This window comes from Ambystoma mexicanum, chromosome 1q (assembly GCF_040938575.1).
Source record: "Ambystoma mexicanum isolate Mex_15411 chromosome 1q, UKY_AmexF1_1, whole genome shotgun sequence".
Classification (NCBI taxonomy): domain Eukaryota; kingdom Metazoa; phylum Chordata; class Amphibia; order Caudata; family Ambystomatidae; genus Ambystoma; species Ambystoma mexicanum.
In genome coordinates this window covers 267,030,713-267,054,257 of record NC_090922.1, presented here as the reverse complement: position 1 = coordinate 267,054,257, position 23,545 = coordinate 267,030,713, and positions in this window count along the sequence as shown.

The following is a 23,545-nucleotide window of genomic DNA, read 5'->3' as shown; positions in this document are numbered from 1 at the left end:
AGAGTAACCAGCCACAGATAAACTGCCCTTCAACCATACCAACTTCCATAGTCACATTACGTATGCACTGCACCCTGTGGCCACACTACTCAACTTCTCACTGCACCATCTCCTGCTGCACACCAAATGTTGTGGCATGTTCCAACTATCACCACATCCATGGTATTCACAATTCACGCTTTGCAACTCACTTGGTCTGTTGTAGCACATCAACAATGTGCTTCACACGCATTTCCCAAATATCACCATCCTGTGCTGCATGCACTGCCAAACCTTCATTGCTGCAGTGGGGCTGCTCCTTGCAGACATTGCCACTACCGTAATTTAACAATACATATCAGCATATCGCCAACTACACTATGCACATATGCACCACTGGCACAAGTACTGCACCCAGTGCCCACACAGCGTGACTTTTCTCTGCAGCAACACCAACCACAGAGCACCGCCATGGAGGTATGCAGTAACAAATTACAACAGTGACCATAAATGTACAAACACGACACTCTCTCCTGCATCCTTGTGCACTTTCAATCACATACTATGGGCATACTCACTACCTTTCACAAAGTAGTGTACTACTCCCAACCTACCCACATTCTACTTGCTACAGGGGCCTATAATGGCTGAAATGGGCTCCACACCCATTCCTTACATGCCACCACCCTCTTACTCATGCACATTGAAAAATGCATTACTGGCGTGCATGTCCTCAAGGCCTAGGCTCTTGAATGCATGGCCTGCGACCTACGGCCTTTGGCTCTTCATCCAATGGTTTAGGCCTTGAACACACTCACAGCAACGTAATGCCACCATGCATGTCTCCATGTCAGCTTCTGCGACAATGCACATAGAGACCACTGCCACCAACCCTCCTACCCAACCTGTACATCGCCATGGCACTATGCACCAGCAAATGCCAACAGTTAACATAATGGCCACGTAGGCACCTACCATTTTGTACAAACGTACCACACATAGGTAGCAGCATTTCACCCCAACTGTCCCACACCATAAAACACGCAATCACAAACATAGGTCACACTTACCAGAATGCACAAACATACCACATCCTCCACTACCACTACCACAGCCATTCCCAAAGTACTATGTCACTGCCAACCTACCCACAATCAATTTGCAGCACTAACGCTACTGCAACCAATCGGCGTACACTGCACTTTGCAAGCACCACCCTGTACCGGATGCAGACTGAAACATGCCTTCCTGCGGTGTGTATGATGCAGCCCTACGCTCCTCAGTGCATGCCCTACAGCCTACGGCCTACAGCCTTCGCCCATGCACCCAATAGTATAATCCTTCCACAAACCCATTGCACTTTCATTCACCCATGAATGCCTCCATGTGCTCAACTGCCGCTTTCCATCTGCAGTGCACCACCACCTGCGCACCCACTCAACCTATCTCATGTGCAATTCACTCCTCATCTGCAAATGAGTTGCCACCACTCACCATGAAAACAGTTCCATGCAAACAGGTTGTGGCAGAAACTAAGTGCCGTTATTACAGCTGCCTCCAATCACCACAGAAAATACGAGCCTACGTATGTCACTTGAACCACTTCTCACTCCCCCAGTCATTCCTTCTTTTATGGACATCGACACAATGCATACGGTACATTTTGCAGACCCTGCCGACCCTGCCGCCGTCTCAATGTCCTCCTATACACCATGGCGGCTTTCCCAAAAAATGTTGATGCACAGCATGCTTCCCTCCAGCCAACCACCGGCCGCATCCAAACTTGACACCACGCCGTACCGCGATCCAATGACACTTCTGTCAGCGGAGTGAACAGGGAAATGGGTCCGCAGAGCGGACCCATATATCACACATTTTTTTGGACGTACATTTCAGTGTTTCATAACAAATTTACTGGTCCGATTTCGACTGAACACACAAAGCACGTTTTCTGGCCCAAGGCCCCGCTTCTGGCGCAAATCTGGTGAAAATCCATCCAACCGTTCGACCTGTAGCCGTGCGCAAAGATTTTCCCCATTCAGTCTAGAAATTATTGGGACCTCCCCCATAACTTCCCCTCCGCACGAAACCTCGCTGAACTTGGCGAAAACATTCAGAGCAACCCATATACTTTTTTTGCAGAGTATGGTAAGGATTCGTCCAGAGGGAGCGAAGTTATAAACTGCTGAAAAAGTGCTCTTCCTATGAGTTTAGCAACTTAACCATAACTACACGCCCGCTACCACGGTAATAAATATATATATTTATTTATTCAGTGAAAACAACATTGTAAAAGGGATGTTATGGTTAAGGTAGTAGAGTTTCATTCCATTTACCCTTTTCCCAAAATCGTGCTACATACGTTGAACCTCCAACCGTCAGTATTTTTCAGCTCCTCTTTCAGTCACCGTTGTACAGGTTACCCACGAAACAGTGGTTGTCTCCAGGGACCACTATCCACACCACAACATTTTCAAATCACTGGATCTTCTTTCCTGGTCTCCCCAAAGTTTCCTGCTACACCTATTGGGATCTTCAAACCCAGACACTCAATTCTCCAGCAGGATCATGACACTTCCATAAACCACCCTTTGTAATTATTAACAACCAATTCCCCATCATTGTTCCTAAAATCACTCCTTATTTCATGCATGGCAGTATTGCATCTACCCAGGAAACCATACTGTGTTCTATGTTCTGAACATTATCTCCTTTGTTTCATAAATTGCTGCCTATGTGTTCCGAGTCTAGGTGTTCAATTGCTGCCGACCACTCTGAGAGCCTGAACCTTCCTCCCGATATCTAGGCATCTTTAAAAAATGGTGAGTTAATTACCACCTATCTCCCTCAAACCTCAGGGGTCCCCAACCTGATACTTGATCACCTCCTGCCATCAGCAAAGCCAATAACCTCCCCCAAGTGCTGGATGTCCCATTCTTGATCACTGCCTACATACCCGCTGCTGTTCAAGGATTAGAAATCAAGCTGTTCAATCATCTTTGGCTCCCATGGAAATCGCTTCGGACATCTTATACCCTACACCCAAGAATACAATCTCATTGTAAACCACCTGTAAAATTCTAAGCTCTCCGGCTCTTGCTTCGTATGGTCTGGGTAGTATCAGTACCTGCTACAATTGAATCCTAGAAACCTGACACCAAGGATATCCAGCAAGCACTAAAGCCAATAACTATTTACATAATTCCCACCCCAGTTACCTGCACCCATAGCCCATATCCAGACGCCCCACCCACCAATGTACAATACCCCCCAGGACAGCCCCCTGTTTAAGAGGAACACCCCTACTGAACCCTTCGAAAAACATCCAGACGGAACAATTTAAGAGGATTAAAACCAACTGACAGAACAAAGACCCACTGACCCAAAAATCCAACTGACTGAACAAAGACGCACCCTCGAAAACATCCAGAAGGAACAACCTAAGAGGATTAAAATCAACACTAGCCTGGCACGAGGCACCACAGTTGGAAACTGCCCCCATAAACCTAACACTCAGACCAACTCCTCCCACCAAAGACCAAAAATGCCCCGATGCAGAATTGTACACAAAGAGAAAATGAAGACGTTACAAATAATAAGAATACAGAAGCTTAATCGCCCCAGCAGAAGACGTCTTCAATACAGAACACATTCCGCAAAATAATACTATCGACTGAACAAACATCACAAGAGAAAAATCCTTATACCTTACACCATACCTCGCACCAACCAAAGAACCTAGATACCTCAGCGACACCGACATTTCCAGAATAATTTAAAAAAATCTGAACAACGGAGCAAAGGAAGAGTGGACCCAAGAAGAAAATGGGATGGCGCCAACCCCCTTAATCCCTACATCACAAGAACAGAAAGGCACTATCTATACCCACATCAAATGACAAGAGATGAAGAAACGATAGAACACCCACAAATCAAAAACGCGAACAACAAATAAACCAAATAACACCAAAAAGATTGTCAAAACCTAGACAGTTATATATATTACACAGTTCACTCTAGTCTGGAGCTAATTTGCAAACAGACTTTCCCCACAAGAGCGCAGTCTGCAGGAATATAGTACACCTGACAGACCAGGGGCTTGAGTGAAAAGGCAGGAACAGCAGCAACAGAGCTAGAGGAAAGAACAATAACAATAGTTCAGTACAGTAGTCAAGGATACCAACCTTGGCAACCACCACCCTCTGCTTCCCACTCTTACCTTCTCCGTGAAGAAAAGACCCGAAACCTACTTGGTACCACAGAATTCAGCAAGGTGAGAAGAGGTATAGCAAAATCCACAGGGTAAGTTCAAAATCCCAAAATAGTCAGTGTTGAAGCACCTAACACGGACGGCACGAGGGCGCAATCTAAATAGGTTTCCAAGGCAGTCCTCCAATATTCTGCAAAGCGTCCCAAAGGTAAGTGACGGATGGGTGACTAGAGGTGAAATCAGGAGACTGTCCAAAGTGGTCACCAGGATTTCCAGGAAAAAAGGTCCATGAAATTCAGTAGAGCGTCCCAAAGATATGGCAAGGAGTAAATTGAATGAAAATAAAATGGGAATTCGCAAGAGATAAAAGAGAAAGCAAAGCTAAGAAGTTTGTGGAAGTAGAAAAGGCTGAAGAAAGTGGAACATAGGTAAGTGGAAAGGTTAAGGTCTTAGCTGAGACGGGAGTCGGAAACTGCTTGACAAGCCCTAGCAGTTTAAACAACAGGAAACTGGATCTCATGTATCAACGTAACAAAGCGTGAAGCAGAAAGACAATCCAGGTAAGCAATGCAGCGTCGGGGAACCAGACAATCAATCCGAAGGAGCCAGGCACCGAAAACTAAGGGGTAATCCAAGAGAATAGTATGTGATAACAGGCCAGGGATCGGAAACAGGAATCAAGACGTAAGTAACGCAGTTCAAGTAACGGAGTTCAAAATACTTCAAAACTAGCACCAGGTGCACAGTGAAGGAGCACCCGAGCCGCGGTTAAGTTGACTATTAATAGTCTACTAACATGCGGACGCAGAAACCCGTTACGTGCTTCTCATGTGACCATAGTGTCCAAAAACGTTACTGACAAGGAATGCTGGAAGTTGTAGTCTGAACAGGACCGCTAAACCTGCTGCGTTGGCCAAGACGCCAGGGTACTTTCCAGGTGCCATACGGGGTACCCAGACGCTGTCGCCACCGCACATGGGGCCGGGGCATGACAAAGATCCACTGCAATCTAATTAACGCAAGATCAATGTCCAAACACGCTGCCGAAATCTAAGAACTCCTAAGTGACGGAGGCATCAACACCCTTTCTGTAACTGAAACATGGCTAGATAACAACTACAGGGTCACCCTCAATAACTGCCTGCCCGCTACCTTCAAGTGCATCCAAGTAAACAGGAAAACCAAAAGAGGTGGTGGACTGGCAATCATCCACAAGGAACACTTGGAAATTAAAGCGGAAGACCCATTAAACATCAACAAATGTGAATCCCTAATCGTACGTCTATCAACAAATCCCAAGACAAACCTGAAATTCATACTGGTATACAGAACACCAATGTACGATGCCGCCTTCGTAGACAACTTCATAGAAGCAATCACTAACATATCGAGCATAACCACCTGATTGTCCTCTGAGACTGGTTCGATGAAGAAACCACAACCTCACAAAAATCTCTTACCAGCCAACTAACAACAATGAAACTACATCAGCTGGTCAAAGGAGCAACCCACACGGCAGACCATACACTGGACACAATCTTCGCCAACAGAAAACTAATTACCACAGCGCCACCGATTCAGATCCTCTGGAGCGACCACCTCATTATCCCCTTTGTAATCACACTGCTCTCCCCAATAACCAACATTCAAGAAAAGCTACCGATCATCATGAAATTAAACTGGAGAACCGTTCAAAACTCCAACTTAACGGAATGACTGGAGATCACCAAACCAGAAACAACAACTATGGGCGAAGCTGACCTAGACACTAAAATAGATATACTTGACAACTGGATAATAAAAAGGAATCTACGAGATCGGCAAAGAAAAACCTTTCAATCCATCCCGCAAAAGAGCAACGGCAAAATGGTTCACCCCACTACTAGGCACCATGAAAAGGAAAACATTGCAACTAGAACTAGAATGGGGGATAAATAAAGACTGCGGAAAAAAATGGAAACTTCAACAACATACCCATTCATACAAAAAGGAAATAGGAAAAGCAAAAAGGAAATACTACAACAACAGAATCCTCAAAACACCAAACACCTAAAAAGAACTATTTCAAATCATAAAAAAAATAAAAAACCCACCCGACTGCAACAATGCTCCAATACCAACGAAGAAATTATGCCGTGACCTTGCAGACCACTTCAAAAATAAAATCATGACCATCCAACAGACCATACAAAACAGACCATGCAACCACAACACTGAAGTCAGCCACTGATGCAAGGAACGCCAGAACAAACTCAGAAACTTCCCATACGTATCAGTGGAAACTTTCATCAAACTGGTAAATCAAAGCAACAAATTAGGTTCCCCCGTGGATCACTCCCTCCTGACATCTACAAATCAATCCTCTCACAAGGAACACCAATGGAATACTACAGGAACGTCCTCAACCAATCAATCTCAACAGAGACAGTACCTCAAGCCTTCAAATCTGCATACATCAAACCACTCCTCAAGGATACAACAGGAAACATAGAGGACCTCTCTAAATACAGACCCATCTCCAACATCCCATACCCAGCTAAACTCCTGGAAACACACATATATAGAACCCAAGAATTCATAGAAGAACACCGCCTATTAAACCAGGCAAAAGTAGGCTTCAGACCGATGAGAGGAATGGAAACAGCACTTATTTCAATCTGGGATGATCTAAAGGCAAATGCAGACTCAAACAACAGCACTGCTCTGATACTTTTAGACCTCTCCGCGGAATTCGACACATTAACCACGACATCCTCATCATGAAATTGGAAGAAATCGGAATCACTGACAATGCCTTACTTTGGATCAGATCCTTCCTAACAAACAGAACAGAAACAATAAGGATAAAACCCTACAAATCAAGCCCACGAGAATCGCCACGCGGAGTCCCACGAGGATCATCCTTCTCGCCACTACTGTTCAACATCTACCTGTCACAACTAATTAAAATCATCGAAAGGCATGGCCTCACCTGTTACAACTATGCTGATGACACACAAATAATCTATAAAATACAACACTCACAAGAAAACAACTCAACACTAGAGAACTGCCTTCGTGAAATATAAAACTGGATGAACTTAAACTAGCTCAAACTCAACTCAGGAAAAACAGAAATAATGATCATCACAAATAACAGAGAAGACAACCTCTACATCCCATGGTCAACAGAGCGGCATCATCGATTGTAAAAATCTGAGAGTCCTGATGGACAACAAACTCACTCTAGAACCACAAGTAAACACCCTAATCAAGAAATGCTTCTTTCTCCTGCGAGTGGCAAAAGGAACCCACCATTCATTTCTTTCACCAACAAAACAACTACCATTATCACTCTCATTATGTGCAGATTAGACTACGTCAACAGCTTATATCTAGGCATGCCGGAACGACTCCTAACTAAACTCCAACGCATACAAAATGTGCCGGCCAGACTGCTCCTTAAACTACCTCGAAGAGAACACATCACACCAGCGCTAAAACACTACACTGGCTACCCATCAAACAGCAGATCAAGTTCAAATCAATGTGCATAGCACACAGAGCAATCCACAACCAAGGTGCAGAGTTCCTTAGAAGAAAAATTAATGTACATCAAACTGCAAGGCCACACAGATCCAGCAGCGACATCCACTTGGAACCCAAATCATACAACATACAACAATCACAGGATCCTCTTTCTCTCACCTCGCCCTAAAAACCTAGAACGAACTAACAAAGAACATATGGAACACAAGATATCACCTACAATTCAGGAAACTCCTCAAATCATGGCTCTTCACCCCATAACCAGAAAGAATGCCCATAAGGACATATACAGCGGAACAAGGCTGAGAGAGGAATCTATCCCAATTCCCTAAGCCATCGACCCTTAAAAGAAGTAAGGATATATGGATCTACAACATATCCACTTATCAATTAAAAGACAGACCTCATTGAATCACACCAAAGAACATCCACAGATCATTCGGGAAGGCAGTCAAGGTATGACCTAGCAGTAACACCTGGCCCACCTAGTAAACACTGGCAGCAATGAACCACCAACAGTAAATAGATAGGAAGAGGCGAGGAATGATACTATAACACCACTACCTAAGCAGGGAGGGATAATGTTCTCTCTCCCGGGTGTACTAGGCTCAATAGCTTAGCTAGGGGCCAGCCTCACCACTGCCCCTGAAACTAGACTGTCAGGAAAGGGAAGAGAAGGAATAAACCTATCCAATGGATCACAGACAGGAAATAGAAAGGATCAGGTGAATGATAATATAACAGCCCTATCGAACTAGAGATAAGGCTCGCCATCCAGGAGTTATAAACCCAAATAAATTTGCTAGGAACCAAGCAAGAGAAAGAATATACCTACCCAGTATGACAACCTGATACATAAAACCAACTACAAGGATTAAGAGACATATAACCCACTAACCAAAACCAAACTTCTGCATACTTAATTCACACAAAACCCACACAACCACCTTTCTCAAAGCAAACAGCACGGACTTCACCACACCGCAACAACAATCAACACATAGACCGCAACAACAGCACACAAGGACTTGTTTCGATCCTATATTCACACCCAAGCTCAGTGCATGGTAAAAACCGAACTGAAGCTGCCAACAGGACACCACCTTCTCACTTTCCTAGGCCCTCTTCACCCACTAACCCACCCCCGTTACAGATCCGCCTGAGCGCCTGGAGAGTAACTCCATTGGTGACAGTGGCTATATAAATACCTTTAACATTAACATAAATGCGTTGCTTTACAGGGGCCACTTCTCAAGGGATGGGAGTAATGCACAAAATGGCAGAGAATGTGAGCACCAAGTTCCTGCTTTTTTATAAATTGTTACAATATTGTTGTGCAATTGCCCACTCTGGGCACAGAGGAAGGTTATTCTTTGCAAGAAGTCCATCTATACTTGCCAACATAATTGTCTCGTGAGGAAAAGCCACATTTTTGTGCCTGTTTAGAACTGGTGTAGGGGAATGTGTAATTACAGAAGGGGCTCTTTCGATGTTTTGTGCTGGAGGCAAGTCTACATTAAGGTATGCTAAAGGCCCGTTCAGTCTATCCGCCATGAAATTCACAAGTCACGTACAGAATAAAGTGACCGGACACTGCTGTGGAATAAACAGCTCCACAAGTTGCAACCGCTCAGCTTTTTTGGGGTTTCCAGATTTGTATGCAATCACAATCCTCTTTAGATACGTATTAATCAAATTAGATCTGTTTGAATGTTTTTGATTTATTGTAATCTGGCTACGCTGGGTTAATTTCCAATGAATTTTGGAAATGCTTAACACTGTTTTTTCTCCAGAAGTAATCATCGGAGCAACGTATTCTGCGTGCAAATGTATTACTTCTGAAAACCTGAAACACTGATTGTGTTACACAGAACACAATCCCCCCCCTCTCTCTCTCTGCATGCTGCTCATTATGAATATAAATGATAAACAAGTAGAAATATTTTTTACAATAACTAAGCTAAAATGAATAAACCAAAAAAGGCTTAGATTTAATATTTAATGTAACACATTAAATTAAATAAAAACACTTTTTTGCTACCAGCTGGCTGCACAGTTTAGAGCATTTGAGGATGGTTTCCACTATATGCCTGTTTTAAAGAACAGAAACAGTCAATTGCAAAGGAAGGAGTTCTCAGTAGAGCCGATAGTGGTAAGATGTAGGGGCTAGGCACATGGGTTTTCCCCAATACTACGCAATTATAAGGGGAGGGAAGCATATTGTAAATGTTGTAAATGATGAAACAAGCAAAGAATTACTCAATCAAGAAATGCAAACCTTGCAAACACTTCCTTTCCATGATGTATTGGTTCAGGCAATAGACCAAGAGTCTGAGATTATTTCAGTTAATGAAACATCTTTAAACCAGGGTTACCCAGTGGTTTCGAGGACAAAGAAAAGGAAATAAGTGTCAAAGCTACCTCAACATCAAGAGAAAAAAATCAAAGAATGAGGGCTCGGGTAAAATGAAATTAAAATCAAATGATTCCAGAAAATACTTAAGGAATCTAGACTTACGGACCAGCCCTAAAGTTTTATTTAAGCAATAGGCCCTGAGTAAGGGGCTTTACCACTTCAGGTAATGCCCCGGGGCCCATTGTTACAGGCCCGAGCGAAGGGAGGGCCTTAACGAAAGCCCTGAGGCATTACCTGAAGTGGTAATGGCCCCCCTTCGAGGGGCCTATTGATATTAGTACCCCGGCTCATAAGAATGGGCATTTTTTTTTTGTTCCGAAAGGCTCTGGTGTTTAGGAACAGAATTTATTTTTTTTTAAAAGGCAGCCGGGGATGGAAAAATTAAGTCTGCTTTCCCTATCCATGACGGCCATTAAAAATGAATGCCAAAAAGTAAACAAATCAAATGACTACAATGGAAATGAAAAGGAACTAAAAGTAGTCCCTTCTCTGTTTCCATATCATCCATTCAAAAAATATGGAAAAATGTAAACAAAATAATGTCCGTCATGGAAAGGAAGAAGGGACTCATGCAGTCCCTTCTTCCTTTCCATGACGCCCTGTCATGGATCGGGAGTAGATGCGCTGGGAACAGAAGTGGTCCCAGCGTGTCTGCTCCCGAAATGGACAGAAAAGAAGGTAAGTGGGGTTGGGAGGGCGGGGAGAGAATTCTTTGGATTGGGGGAGGAGGGAAAGGGAGGGAAGAGGAACAACACTTACCTCGATCCCTGGTGTGGGAAGTCGGCAGATGCCCCGATAATGAACTGAGGAAACATATTATGTTCATTTCAGCACATACCTAAACTGAGATATTTTCACCCGATGTTGAACTAGTGGAATTTATGAGTGACGTGAACTTAGATAGAGTATTGCGTCAGTTGAGCTCTAATCGTGTGAAAGACATGATCTTGGAGGAGGCCTCTGGCTCATTGACATTGGGATTTGATCTAAGGGAGGCACCTATGGAAATGTCTAGTGTTGTAAGTAGACTAACAAGAATGCTAACAAGATCCCAGCAGAAAAACATGTGACACAACAAATAGATGGTTTTGAACCTCTCTAATTTAATTATGAGTGAAGATCTTAAGTCAGCACTTAACAAAGGACTATCATGTATCCCTACCAATCAGTATGATTACTTCCAAGCCAACCTTGACATTTACACATTTTGTAGAAAACGTAAACTAAAGAAGTTTTGGCACCCAAAAGATCGATAGAGGAAGAGCCCTCACCTATTCCATCAAATCTGACAGTGGAACGTTCAGAAAACACAGTAAATCTACTCAATTTAGAAGGTATAGAAGAAGATAACACTTGGGGAAAAATGTACGAGAGAGCAAAACATGTTCTTGAACTTAACAGAAGAAACTAATTTTTAAACCTTGTCCCACTTTTGTTCCAACCTTAGCATCAGACAATGCAATACAATAACATAATTATAATTTAATAGAGCAGTCATGGAGGATTTAAGAAAAATGTATCTCTCTAACCACAAACCTAAAATCCATCACAACCTTACCCTAAAAGAGAATGGAATCAAAAGATCTATTAAAAAAACTTGAACTATATAGTCAAAGCAGCTGACAAAGGGGGCAAGATAGTCATCATGAACAAGACAGATTATATCAAAGAATTCCAACACCATCTTAATGACAAACATTGCTACAAGAAATTAACATTCAACCCTATTCCAGATTTAAAACAACAACAGAGATCAACGAGCAAAAATCAGCCGCAGGCGTAAAAACAGGAATGTCATCGCACTTGCGATGCATGTGCGATGACTTAACACACGATTATGTTTGGTGGCCATTTTAAAACGCCGACTCCACCAGTATCAGCGTTCGGAAAACTTGAAACTGGAGAATCCAATCCAGTGAAACAGTGCTTCGCTGGTGAGCTACAATGCTTACTCCTTAACTTTTCATTCTGGCCAAAATCACTATCTCTTATTTATAGTTAAATAAGCCCATAAACTACATCCTTTCTCAAGGAGACTACTTAATTCTACCTTTGGTCTGATATGTATCATCATTTCCCACACAGAGCATTCCACCTGACAAGGAGAATCCCATCAATTTTCAACATAAACTTGTTTCAGAACCCTTGTGGGTGAGTTGGCATTTCTTTTATCAATACACAACTTAGAAACCCCATGTAACATTATGTACACATTCACTTTTTGGTCTTGTATTCTTTTGTCATTTATTTCAGACACAACAATGGTTTGTTGACAATTGATGTTTAACAATTCTGAAATTGTGAGCCACAGATCATTTGAGATTTGTGCATGATCCTGTCCAGATGAGCCACCTTAATACAATGGTGAAACATGTGTAGAGGACTTTGTACTAACTTGATTAACTACATGTAAAAGACTAATAAAGCTCAAATCGATACAATACACAGAAATTCGGAGTTTCCTGTTTCATGAAGTGAGCCATTACCCCACTTAGATAATTGTATTAAAAAAATGATAAGCTGGCACAGTGATTTCATTCTTTATATTTTTTACTTTGTAAAGGATATTGGGCAGACACAATATTAGGGGCAAACTAGTGACAGTACTAATTCAGAAAAACTTAACAATCAGATTCCTTTCGCCATAGATTTCAGCTATGCCTGCAACTTTTTGTTCACTCAGGGTAAGTAGTATTGAGAACAAGAAAATCCTGGGTAATAAAATAGTTTCATTTTCCAAATATTTCTATTAAGGAAAACCCGAAGTTAGTGGTTCCAAAAGAAAGTCAAGAGCACCCAAAGAGCGAGAGCATGAGTCCATTAAATTCAAGACAGCCTTTCACAATCACTGTCGGTGTGAACAAAGTTGCAAAAAGAAAAGTGGTCAACCAGATAGAAGATCGATAAAGGATTGCCAGTGTTGAGTCGTGGTCAGTCATGGCTTGTGCAGGCATTAGTTTTGGGTTAAAAGTAAAGTCTACCACAAGGCCAATGGAGAATCTAAAGTGTTCGGCTTGACCTTGTGGAATACACAAGGTTTTGGAAACCTGTTTGTGAGAGAAGAAATCGAATTTCATTACTCTGATATATTATGTCTCTGAGAGGCTTGGTTATGTGTGGCACCAGTGCCAGATGGTTATTCAATTTATCTTAATCAAGCTATCAAAGGTACGAGGGGGAGACCTTCCTTGGGTTATTGATAGCCTTGAGGAGTGGCCTGGGATTAGAGGTGATCAAGGTTCATTGTCCCAAACCATATGTTCAGGTATTGGTGATCAGGTGGAATGCTAAAACCCCAAGGGGAAGGTATATTTCATAATATGTAATTTATACTGGAACCCTGTGGGGATAAAAGATCAATGCTTTATGGCTATGATTGTTCATGCTTTGGACATGTGGTAAATTGGTGTCTGACCCTAGAACCATTATATGTGGTGATTTAAACATGTCATGTGTGACAAGGAAAAATGAGATGGGAACGGTGGAAGATGCAACATACACTTTAGCAGAACAAAGGGGAGCCCTATAGTTGATGGAATTAGAACATAGAAGTTTTCACTGCTTAAACGTGAAAATGAGAGGAGATATCAGTGCTAGATGGTTATTCAATTTATCTTAATCAAGCTATCAAAGGTACGAGGGGGAGACCTTCCTTGGGTTATTGATAGCCTTGAGGAGTGGCCTGGGATTAGAGGTGATCAAGGTTCATTGTCCCAAACCATATGTTCAGGTATTGGTGATCAGGTGGAATGCTAAAACCCCAAGGGGAAGGTATATTTCATAATATGTAATTTATACTGGAACCCTGTGGGGATAAAAGATCAATGCTTTATGGCTATGATTGTTCATGCTTTGGACACGTGGTAAATTGGTGTCTGACCCTAGAACCATTATATGTGGTGATTTAAACATGTCATGTGTGACAAGGAAAAATGAGATGGGAACGGTGGAAGATGCAACATACACTTTAGCAGAACAAAGGGGAGCCCTATAGTTGATGGAATTAGAACATAGAAGTTTTCACTGCTTAAACGTGCAAATGAGAGGAGATATCGCGTGCCACCCAACCTGGAAGAGCGGGGATTAGTCTGTGACCATTGATTATAGCTTTGTGTCGGGTAATTTTCTCCCAACTGTCACTAAATTTGAAGTTATCGCCTCGTCTAGCAGTGACCACAACATGTTAAAGATGCTGTGGTTGGCTGAAAGTTCAATCCAAAGATAGGTGTATGACACAGAGGTTGAAATTACCCAGGGTCGTAATAAACTAAGGATGAACTCCTCATATTTACTTCAGCTAAAGAGGAAACTCTTGAGTGGAATTAAGCAAGCAAGAGGCCATGATGTGTATACCTCTATTGAAATGCATCATTCCTATCAGAATTTATGGTTTCCACTAATGCAAGCAAGGAGAAGTAATTTTCCCACAAACATAATGATGATACTGCCCTTGTAGTATCAAAGAGAAAGCTGACAGCTGAACTGAAAAAATAAAGATTGAAGCTGGTCCAGATACGCTTGGCCAATTAAAAAGGTGGAAACTAACATGTAAAAACTGGGTTAGAGTTCAAAAATGGACAATGCTTCAGAGAGATGCTGAGAATATTTTGTCAAACCTGTGTAAAAAGAATATTGGTGAGATCTGGCAACTAATTCAACAGCAACCTCACAAAGTGCTTCACAGCTCATTGAAGTTTCTGAGACGTGTTGGGTTAAACATTTTATGACTCTGTTTGAAACTCTTGATGGAAGCCAGGGCGGTAAGAGTCTGTATGTGATGAGCGAATGGCTTATGTAGCTGGATAAGGAGGACATTATCACCCAAATGCATAGGCCAATTAATTTGAGAGCTCCAGGCATGGATGGGATCACAAATGTGATGTTGAAAGAGGACGCCGCTCTATGGGCAGACTTCCTCCTTGTCTTGTATGGTCAGATTATGAAACTGAAAGAAATTCCATCCTATGGAGAATGTCAATTATGGTTCCTATATTCAAGAAAGGTGATTCGGAGGACCCACAGAACTATCGTCATATCGCCCTTCTTGACGTGGTGAGGAAAATGTTTGCTTCCATACCTCTGGAGAGATTGTCAAGCTGAGTATTGGAGCCAGGACTCTATGATGTGTTTCAAACAGGCTTTGTGAAAGAGGCAGGGATAAGCTTAAACGTGTTTTTAATAAACAGCAAAGCAAGGTCTAGATCTCTCTGCAATCCAAAGGACCCTGCAGGACAAAGGAAAAGATGAGGTTAAGCAAAACAATCTGCTTATAGAAACCCTATCTCTACTGAAATCTCATAACTTGGAAAAGATGGGAGACAAGAAAGATCAAGAAGCAAATAACAGCAATCTCTTTGATGATACCCATCTCTCCGAATCGGTCCTAGAGGAATTCAGAAGACTGGCACATGTAGTAGAAGAAATAGAAGAAGGAACAGCTGAGCTCCAGCAAACAGGCCCAGACACCCTGTCCCAGAACCAGAAGGTTTGTACACCAGAATGGACAGAGGCTGGCTAGCACCTTTCTAAGGGTAGAAGAAAAGCAAAAGAAAAGAGAAGTCAAAAGGAAAAGTACTACTGACTTCCCGATTGCACTCAGAAAAAATCAAAAAAATCTAGCAAACAAACAGAAAGGAAAATGTATGATTCCTGAAGAGCCGCCAATAAATACAGAAGGACCAATTATAATAGAAGAAGAATCACAGGAATCTGGTCAGGAAGAAAATGAGTCTTACTCAGCCATTAAGGGGGCAAAAAGAGACTTAAGTGATAAAATGGCCTCCATAATCTCGGCAGGAAAAAAAAAAAGGAAAAGAGCTGTGGACTCTAGACAAAATCGACAGGCCCCGGAGCAGACTGAAAAACCAGCACAAGTGTGGGTCAACAAACAGATACGCTAAAAATCCAAATTGAAGATCCGCAGCATCGGGGGTCAGACATTAATAACCTCCCCAGTCTTTTAAATAAAAGAGATGAGAAGGGAAGGAATAATGTCATAAAGAGCTGCCCCTCAATAAAGGGTCCTCCGTGGGCACCAATGTTCACGAAGAAGGGGAGTAAGTCTACATCAAAGACAACCAATGCCCCAGCAGAAGAAACAAGCAGAAAAATTGCACCAATCTTTCTGAAACGATCTTCGCTGGGACACCCAGCCCCCTCCATGTTTGATGGAAGTAAAAGTGGGCTGGGCAAAACTACGGTAATTGGGGATGAGCAAAAAGACCTGGTCCTAAGTTGTCCACCTAGGGATCACTGGCTAGAGATCCTGAACCCCAACTGCTCGTGGAATCCTCAGAAGGCCTAGAGTATGCAATACCAAAACTGTGGCTTGAAGCAACAAATAAGATTCTGCAGTACAATTCCCCCTGCAGAGGGGCGATTTTGGGTTACCTCAACAAAATTCCAAACCTCATAGACATAGAATACGTGAAGTTCCCGAACAGAAGCAACCCGAAACTCGCAGAGGTGGGACTCACATCAACAAAAGCATGGAAAGCAATACAGAATAATAAAAAAGAACTGAAAAAAAATTATTTACAGTTCCTCCTTAATATACCGGAGGAAGCAAAAAAAGAAAGAGATGAAAACAACATCTCAAATACTGGGAAGATCCCCGGGCATGTGGGAACATTAACGCACACTGTATCCATAAAATCTCCCGGGACCCCTAGGGAATCATAGGTCAATATTTTGGCCACATTAGCAGAGATTATCACACAAGTACTTCAAAAACTAGGCTTGGGGCCACAGAATCTTCAGGCAGGACAAAGTAAATATCACAAGTTGGAACACCTGTGGCCCAAAAACCTTCACAACTAATAAACTGAGAAATACCCTCTTCTGTAACACCGACATTGTACTCCTTCACGAGACCTGGCTAAAACATCCTATACTAATAGGTTTTACAATCTTCACAACATCAGAAACCCAGAACGCAAAGGGTCGTCCATCGGGGGGCTCCTGTTGGGAATCAGTAATTCATTAAGTAAAGCTGTCACACTAATACACAGTAACAAGGATGGCATCCTTGTATGTAAAATTGTTGTCCAATCCTCAGTGGGACAGGTGCAGCGTATAGCAGTGAATTTCTACTGGAACCCTGCCCAGATCAACCTTCAGGATTTTCACTCCTTACTATCAACAGTAATGGAGAAGATAGTCCTGGACTACGGCGAGGCCAATATAATTCTGGCAGGGGACTTTAATGCTCAATGCATTCCGTCTCAAAATCACAGGAATAACCCAAGATGGGCAAAAAAGTCAAAGATCGGGGCACAATGGGTAAATTACTTGAACTCATGGGGCCTCAGTATGCTGAATGGGGCTGTGCTAGGCGACAGCCCTCCACGTCCAACTTGGTCACGAGGCAACTCCTTCTCTATTCTCGACTATATTTTCGTCTCCAAAGGTATTTTGGCAAAAACATACACATGGAAACCATCTGGGGGGAAGGGATTGACCACGCCCATCTAAAAATAGTAATATCAGACTTCAACATCACCCAAGCCGAAAAGTATGCTCATGACCTAGTTTTGAGAAAAGGCAAAGCAACATTGGTGAAGTATAAAAGAGAGGGGAAGAAACTCAATGACAATCTCGCCGCCATTTCCTTGAGAGAACAAAAGGAAAACTGCCACCCTGAAACCTTTAATAAATTCATCTGGTCTGTACACCCTCCAAGTTCAAGTGGACTAGGGAGTATCACCCACCATCAGTGTTAAAGTGGATATCACGAGATCGATGAGTACCTGTTTGTCTTGCCGAAGGTCTTGGGTTGGCAGCCAGACTGTCTGTTCTTCTCCGAAGCAAGTGTAACGCGGGTAGCCAGTCCAGACCTAAACCCAAACTTAACAACTGGGCGGAGGATGAACCGACTCCCAACGTCACGGTGTGCTCACCCCTGATTTTCGTGACGTCAGGACAGTGCGAGCACTGGCAGGGGGAGCAGAGAGTGGTCTGTCCTTCCGCAGCAGTAGATGAAATATCAGGTAGCTGGCGGATCTTGTCCACAGCGGATGAATACCAGGCAGGCAAAGAGGCTGACGTAGACAAGCACCAAGGGAGAGGCAGGCAAAACAGGAGCGCAGAAGGACCCAGAGAGAATCAAGTAGATAGTGGTCAAAAGAACAGGTAGGGACCTGAAAGGTACTGGCAGGTAATGATAATGGCCAGGGGAACTGAAGGGAACCAGGAGGGAGCAGACTGGTAGAAGGCAATGGCCAGGGAAACTGAATGGAACCAGGAGGGAGCAGACTGGTAGAAGGCAATGGCCAGGGAAACTGAATGGAACCAGGAGGGAGCAGACTGGTAGAAGGCAATGGCCAGGGAAACTGAATGGAACCTGGAGGGAGCAGACTGGTAGAAGGCAATGGCCAGGGAAACTGAATGGAACCAGGAGGGAGCAGACTGGTAGAAGGCAAAGGCCAGGGAAACTGAAGGGAACCAACGGGCAGAAGAACGAAGCGAAGAAACGGTCAAAACAAAACCGCGTTGAGACGCGATTGAATTTAGTCTTGGCTCATCTTATAGGGCCGCCAGCACCTGAGAGGCTTGGACTGCAAGCCGCCTCGTTCCCAGGTGCTGGCGAGCCCAGAACGAGGCTTGAGAAGCAAGCTCTCGTCGCTCCGAGTGCCCAATATACTGCGCATGCGCGGGCGCGAGGACACGAGCGACCGCGCATGCGCAGTGGAACATAACTCCGGACTCCCGGAATTCCCCGGGGAGCCAAACCCCAAGTGCGGAAGCGAGAATAAATCCGCCAAGAGGGAGCCGATCGGACAGGAGCGGAAGGGCCAGACCGTCGGGTGAGTGGCATGACACTATGACCCCTCCCAGAAAGACCCGGAGCCCCTGGTTTCCAGGGAAACCGCTGATAGAACTTGTGGATAAGACGGGGAGCGTGCACATGAACATGCGGTTCCCAGGTGCGATCGCAAGCTGGATACCCCTTCCAGTCCACCAAATAGTGAAGCACACCCCGACGTAAACGCGAGTCACAAATCTCCTGAACCTCAAATTCAGGAAACCCCCGCACCTGGATAGAGGCAGGACGAGGACATGCACGCCCATACCCGTCAACCACATAAGGCTTTAGGTGGGAAACATGAAAAACGGGATGTATTCGCCAGGAAGGGGGTAGCTGAAGTCGAAAGGCCACAGAGGACAGACGCCGGATGACCTTGAATGGACCAAAATAACGAGGGGCCAGCTTGACAGGTAAGTTACGTATTGGCAGGTTTTTTGATGATAACCAAACCCGATCCCCCACCTGGAAGTCGGGTTCCAGGGTTCGACCCATGTCTGCCTGCCTCTTCATGCCCTCCCGTGCCTCCGCCAGGGCCCCACGCGCCAACTCGTGATGCCTCTGTATGGTGGATACCAATTGATCAGCAGAAGGAACGGTACTGGGTAACACTGGACGAAAAGGCATCAATTTGGGGTGTTGGCCCGTAGAACAATAAAATGGACTCACACCGATAGAGGCATGTATGGTGTTGTTGTAGGAGACCTCCGCCAGGTCTAGAAGCGATCCCCAGTTGGATTGCGTGGCGTTAGCGTAACACCGAAGATAGTCCTCCAGGGTTTGGTTTGTTCTCTCTGTTTGACCGTTGGTCTGAGGGTGGTAACCGGAACTCAACGCCCTGCGAATGCCGAGATGATCACACAGTTTGGTCCAAAAAGAAGAAAGGAACTGAGGCCCTCTATCCGAGATGATCTTTTCAGGCAAACCATGTAGTCGATATATTTTGTGCAAAAAGGCAGACGCCATTTGAGCGGCCGTAGGTATCGCACGGAACGGAATGAAATGGGCGCGCTTGGTGAAGCAATCCACTACCACCATAATACAAGTACATCCGTCAGAGGGCGGTAACTCGACTATAAAGTCAGTTGCAATGGTGTGCCAAGGATATGGTGGTATTTCAGAGGGTCGTAATAACCCCAATGGACGCCTCCTGGGAGCCTTGATCTGGGCGCAGACTGGACAACTCTTCACGTAACTATTGACTTCTCGAGCCCAGCCGGGCCACCAAAACTGTCTGGATACAAGGTCTTGAGTGGCTCGGACACCACGATGTCCACCGATGCACGAGTCATGAAAGCCATGTAGTATAGTCTTGCGGACAGTACCCCTTGGGACGTACAGTCTTCCTTGTTAAAAAAGCAGCCCATCACGTTCCGTGACCAATGTTCTCTTCCAAAGAGTTGTTCTCTCGGGATCCATCAAGGTCTCCTTTTGAATGGTCTGAAGATAGGGAGATAAAGTCAACAGAAAATGACTAGGTGAGATTAAGGGCATATCGAGACTGAGATTCTCCTCTCCCTTATCCAAAGAACGAGACAAAGCGTCAGCTTTCAGATTGGAAGTGCATGGTATGTATGTTATGTTGAAGACATAAGGAGAAAAGAAAAAAGCCCATCGGGCCTGACGTGGCGTACGACACTGCAAAGAACGAAGATATTGTAGGTTTCGATGATCGGTGCGTACTTCCACCGGAAAGCGACCCCCAAGCAGATGATGTCTCCATTCCTCGAAGGCAGTCTTGATGGCCAAAAGCTCCCTTTCTATGACTGCATAATTTCTTTCACTGGGAGTTAACTTACAAGAGTAGTAGGCCACAGGGTGTTCGAAGGAAGTAAGTCCATCCTTTTGGAGAAGAACGGCCCCTACAGCAAAATCCGAAGCATCAGCCTCCACAATATAAGGCAGCTCGTCTTGTGGATGACGTAAAACTGGAGCGGAACAGAAAGCCGTCTTCAAGGAATCGAATGCCAACGCGGCGTGAGAATCCCACTGATATAGAACCTTATTGCTGGTCAGTCTAGTAAGGGGAGCCGTAATTCGAGAAAAAGACGGGATAAAACACCGATAAAAATTGGCGAATCCCAAAAACCGCTGGAGAGACTTAACATCATGAGGCGGTCTCCATTCTTGAATCGCTTGGACTTTTCCGGGATCCATCTGGATACCTGCACTGCTAATCACGTAGCCCAAGAATTCCATCTTGTCTTGGTGGAAGGAACACTTCTCTGCCTTAACGAACAGATGATTCAGTGACAAACGATGGAGGACCTCTCGGACGTGTCCAACGTGTTCCTTCAAGGAACAGGAAAAAATCAGTATGTCATCCAGATAAATCCAAACAGATATGCCTGTCAAGTCACCAAAGATGTTGTCCATTAGACGCTGGAAGATGGCTGGGGCATTACACAGGCCGAAAGGCATTACCCTATACTCATAATGCCCGTAAGGTGTTTTAAAAGCCGTCTTCCACTCGTCCCCGTCCTTGATCCGGACCAGGTGATAAGCACCCCGTAGATCCAGTTTGGTAAAAATCCGGCCGAATGTAGAGTTTCTAGAATGTTTCGGATCAAAGGTAATGGATAGCGATCCTTTATGGTGATTTCGTTCAGCTGCCGATAATCTATGCACGGACGTAATGTTCCCTCTTTCTTTTTGACAAAAAACAGAGGAAATCCTGCGGGTGATTTAGAAGGAACGATGTATCCTTTCTTCATACAGTCGGCCAAGTAATTCTGCAATACCTGTCTCTCAGCCTGAGTTAAAGCGTACACCTTACCATGAGGAATCTTGGTGCCAGGAAGCAGGTCAATAGCACAGTCAAACGGCCGATGAGGCGGCAAGGGGATGTCAATAGGCTCAGAAAACACATGTTCGAAGTCGATGTATGCCTGTGGAATCTGAGAAACCGAATTTACACCAGCCCCATTTCCACTTGATTCCAGTGTGGTAGTGAGATCCGAGTCTTGGGATAAGGCTGACGGAGTGCAATGCTGAAGACAGAAGGCGGAGGCAAAAGTCAGAGTACGGGTTTCCCAGTTAATCACCGGATTGTGATGTTGAAGCCAAGATAATCCCAAGACCACCTTGTATGTGGGAGACTTGATCACGTCCAAAGCTATTTGTTCCTTGTGTTCTGAGACAAAAAGAGATAGTTCCATGGTATGTAAGCGGATGGGTCCCGAGGACAAGGGTGTTCCGTCAATGACTTCAACTGGTAAGACTGTTCCTCTAGACAAAAGTGGTATCCGATTTGTGGTAGCGAATACCTCATCGATATAGTTTCCCGAGGCTCCGCTATCCAACAATCCCTGGACTTCCAAAGACCGGTCCATCCATTGTATATTGATCTTCATGGTCATCAAGATGGCAGGTTGCATGGGCTGGAGCACCGAACAGGAGAGGGAAAGGACAGATAAAGAAGTTGGACCCGTCGTAGCCTTTCCATTACACGACAGGTCCACTAGTTTCCCGCCTTCTTTTGTGGTCGAAGAGGGCAAGTACCCAAAAAGTGGCCAGCAGCCCCACAGTAGAGGCATAGACGTAAATTTCTCCTGCGTTTCTTCTCTTTCTCAGGCAAAGGACCTCTAATGGCCCCCAACTGCATAGGTTCGGGTCCGGAATCCGAAGGACCAAATGTACCAGCAGGAATACTAGGCATTCTGGTATTGGCTCTCTCGAACCGACGTCTCTCAACCTTCCGTTCTGCCAATCTTTGGTCTATCCGAAGCACTTGTTCGATGAGGCGTTGGAAGGTCTCTGGCTCTGGAATGTGTAAAAGCTCATCCTTGTATTCTTCTCTCAGACCCCGGCGAAACAAGGTTTTCTGAGTTATTTCTGGCCATTGTGAATCAGTTGCCAGTTGTCGGAAACGACTTATATATGATATTATATCTGCGTTCCCCTGCTTGATGTCCATCAGTTGGTTTTGAGCGACTGAAGCCAAATTGGGAGTCTGAAAGACCTCCAAAAAAGGCCTTTTCAAAACCCACAAAATCGTTTAAAACAGGACTATTAGTGGCAACCAGAGGTGTCGCCCAAGCCAAAGCATTTCCAGCCAGGTTTCCCAGAATGTACCCGATCTTGGCCTTGTCATTGTTGAAGTGGGTTGCTCTGAAAAGGAAATGGATCCGGCAATGATTGCAAAATTCGGCGACACGTCGTGGATCCCCATCAAACTTGATTGGTGCAGTGTGGGCTAAAGTGTTTTCTGCCGAAGAGCTTCCTACGGCTTCCTGCATCACCAATTGTCGCAATGTTTGGTTCTCTTGCCGTAATGCCGTCATTTCTGCTCTGAGAGCTCGTAACTCATCACGAAGATCCTGATCCTCCTCCATCTTGGAACTCGAAGGCAGGCGTCTCAATCTGTTAAAGTGGATATCACGAGATCGATGAGTACCTGTTTGTCTTGCCGAAGGTCTTGGGTTGGCAGCCAGACTGTCTGTTCTTCTCCGAAGCAAGTGTAACGCGGGTAGCCAGTCCAGACCTAAACCCAAACTTAACAACTGGGCGGAGGATGAACCGACTCCCAACGTCACGGTGTGCTCACCCCTGATTTTCGTGACGTCAGGACAGTGCGAGCACTGGCAGGGGGAGCAGAGAGTGGTCTGTC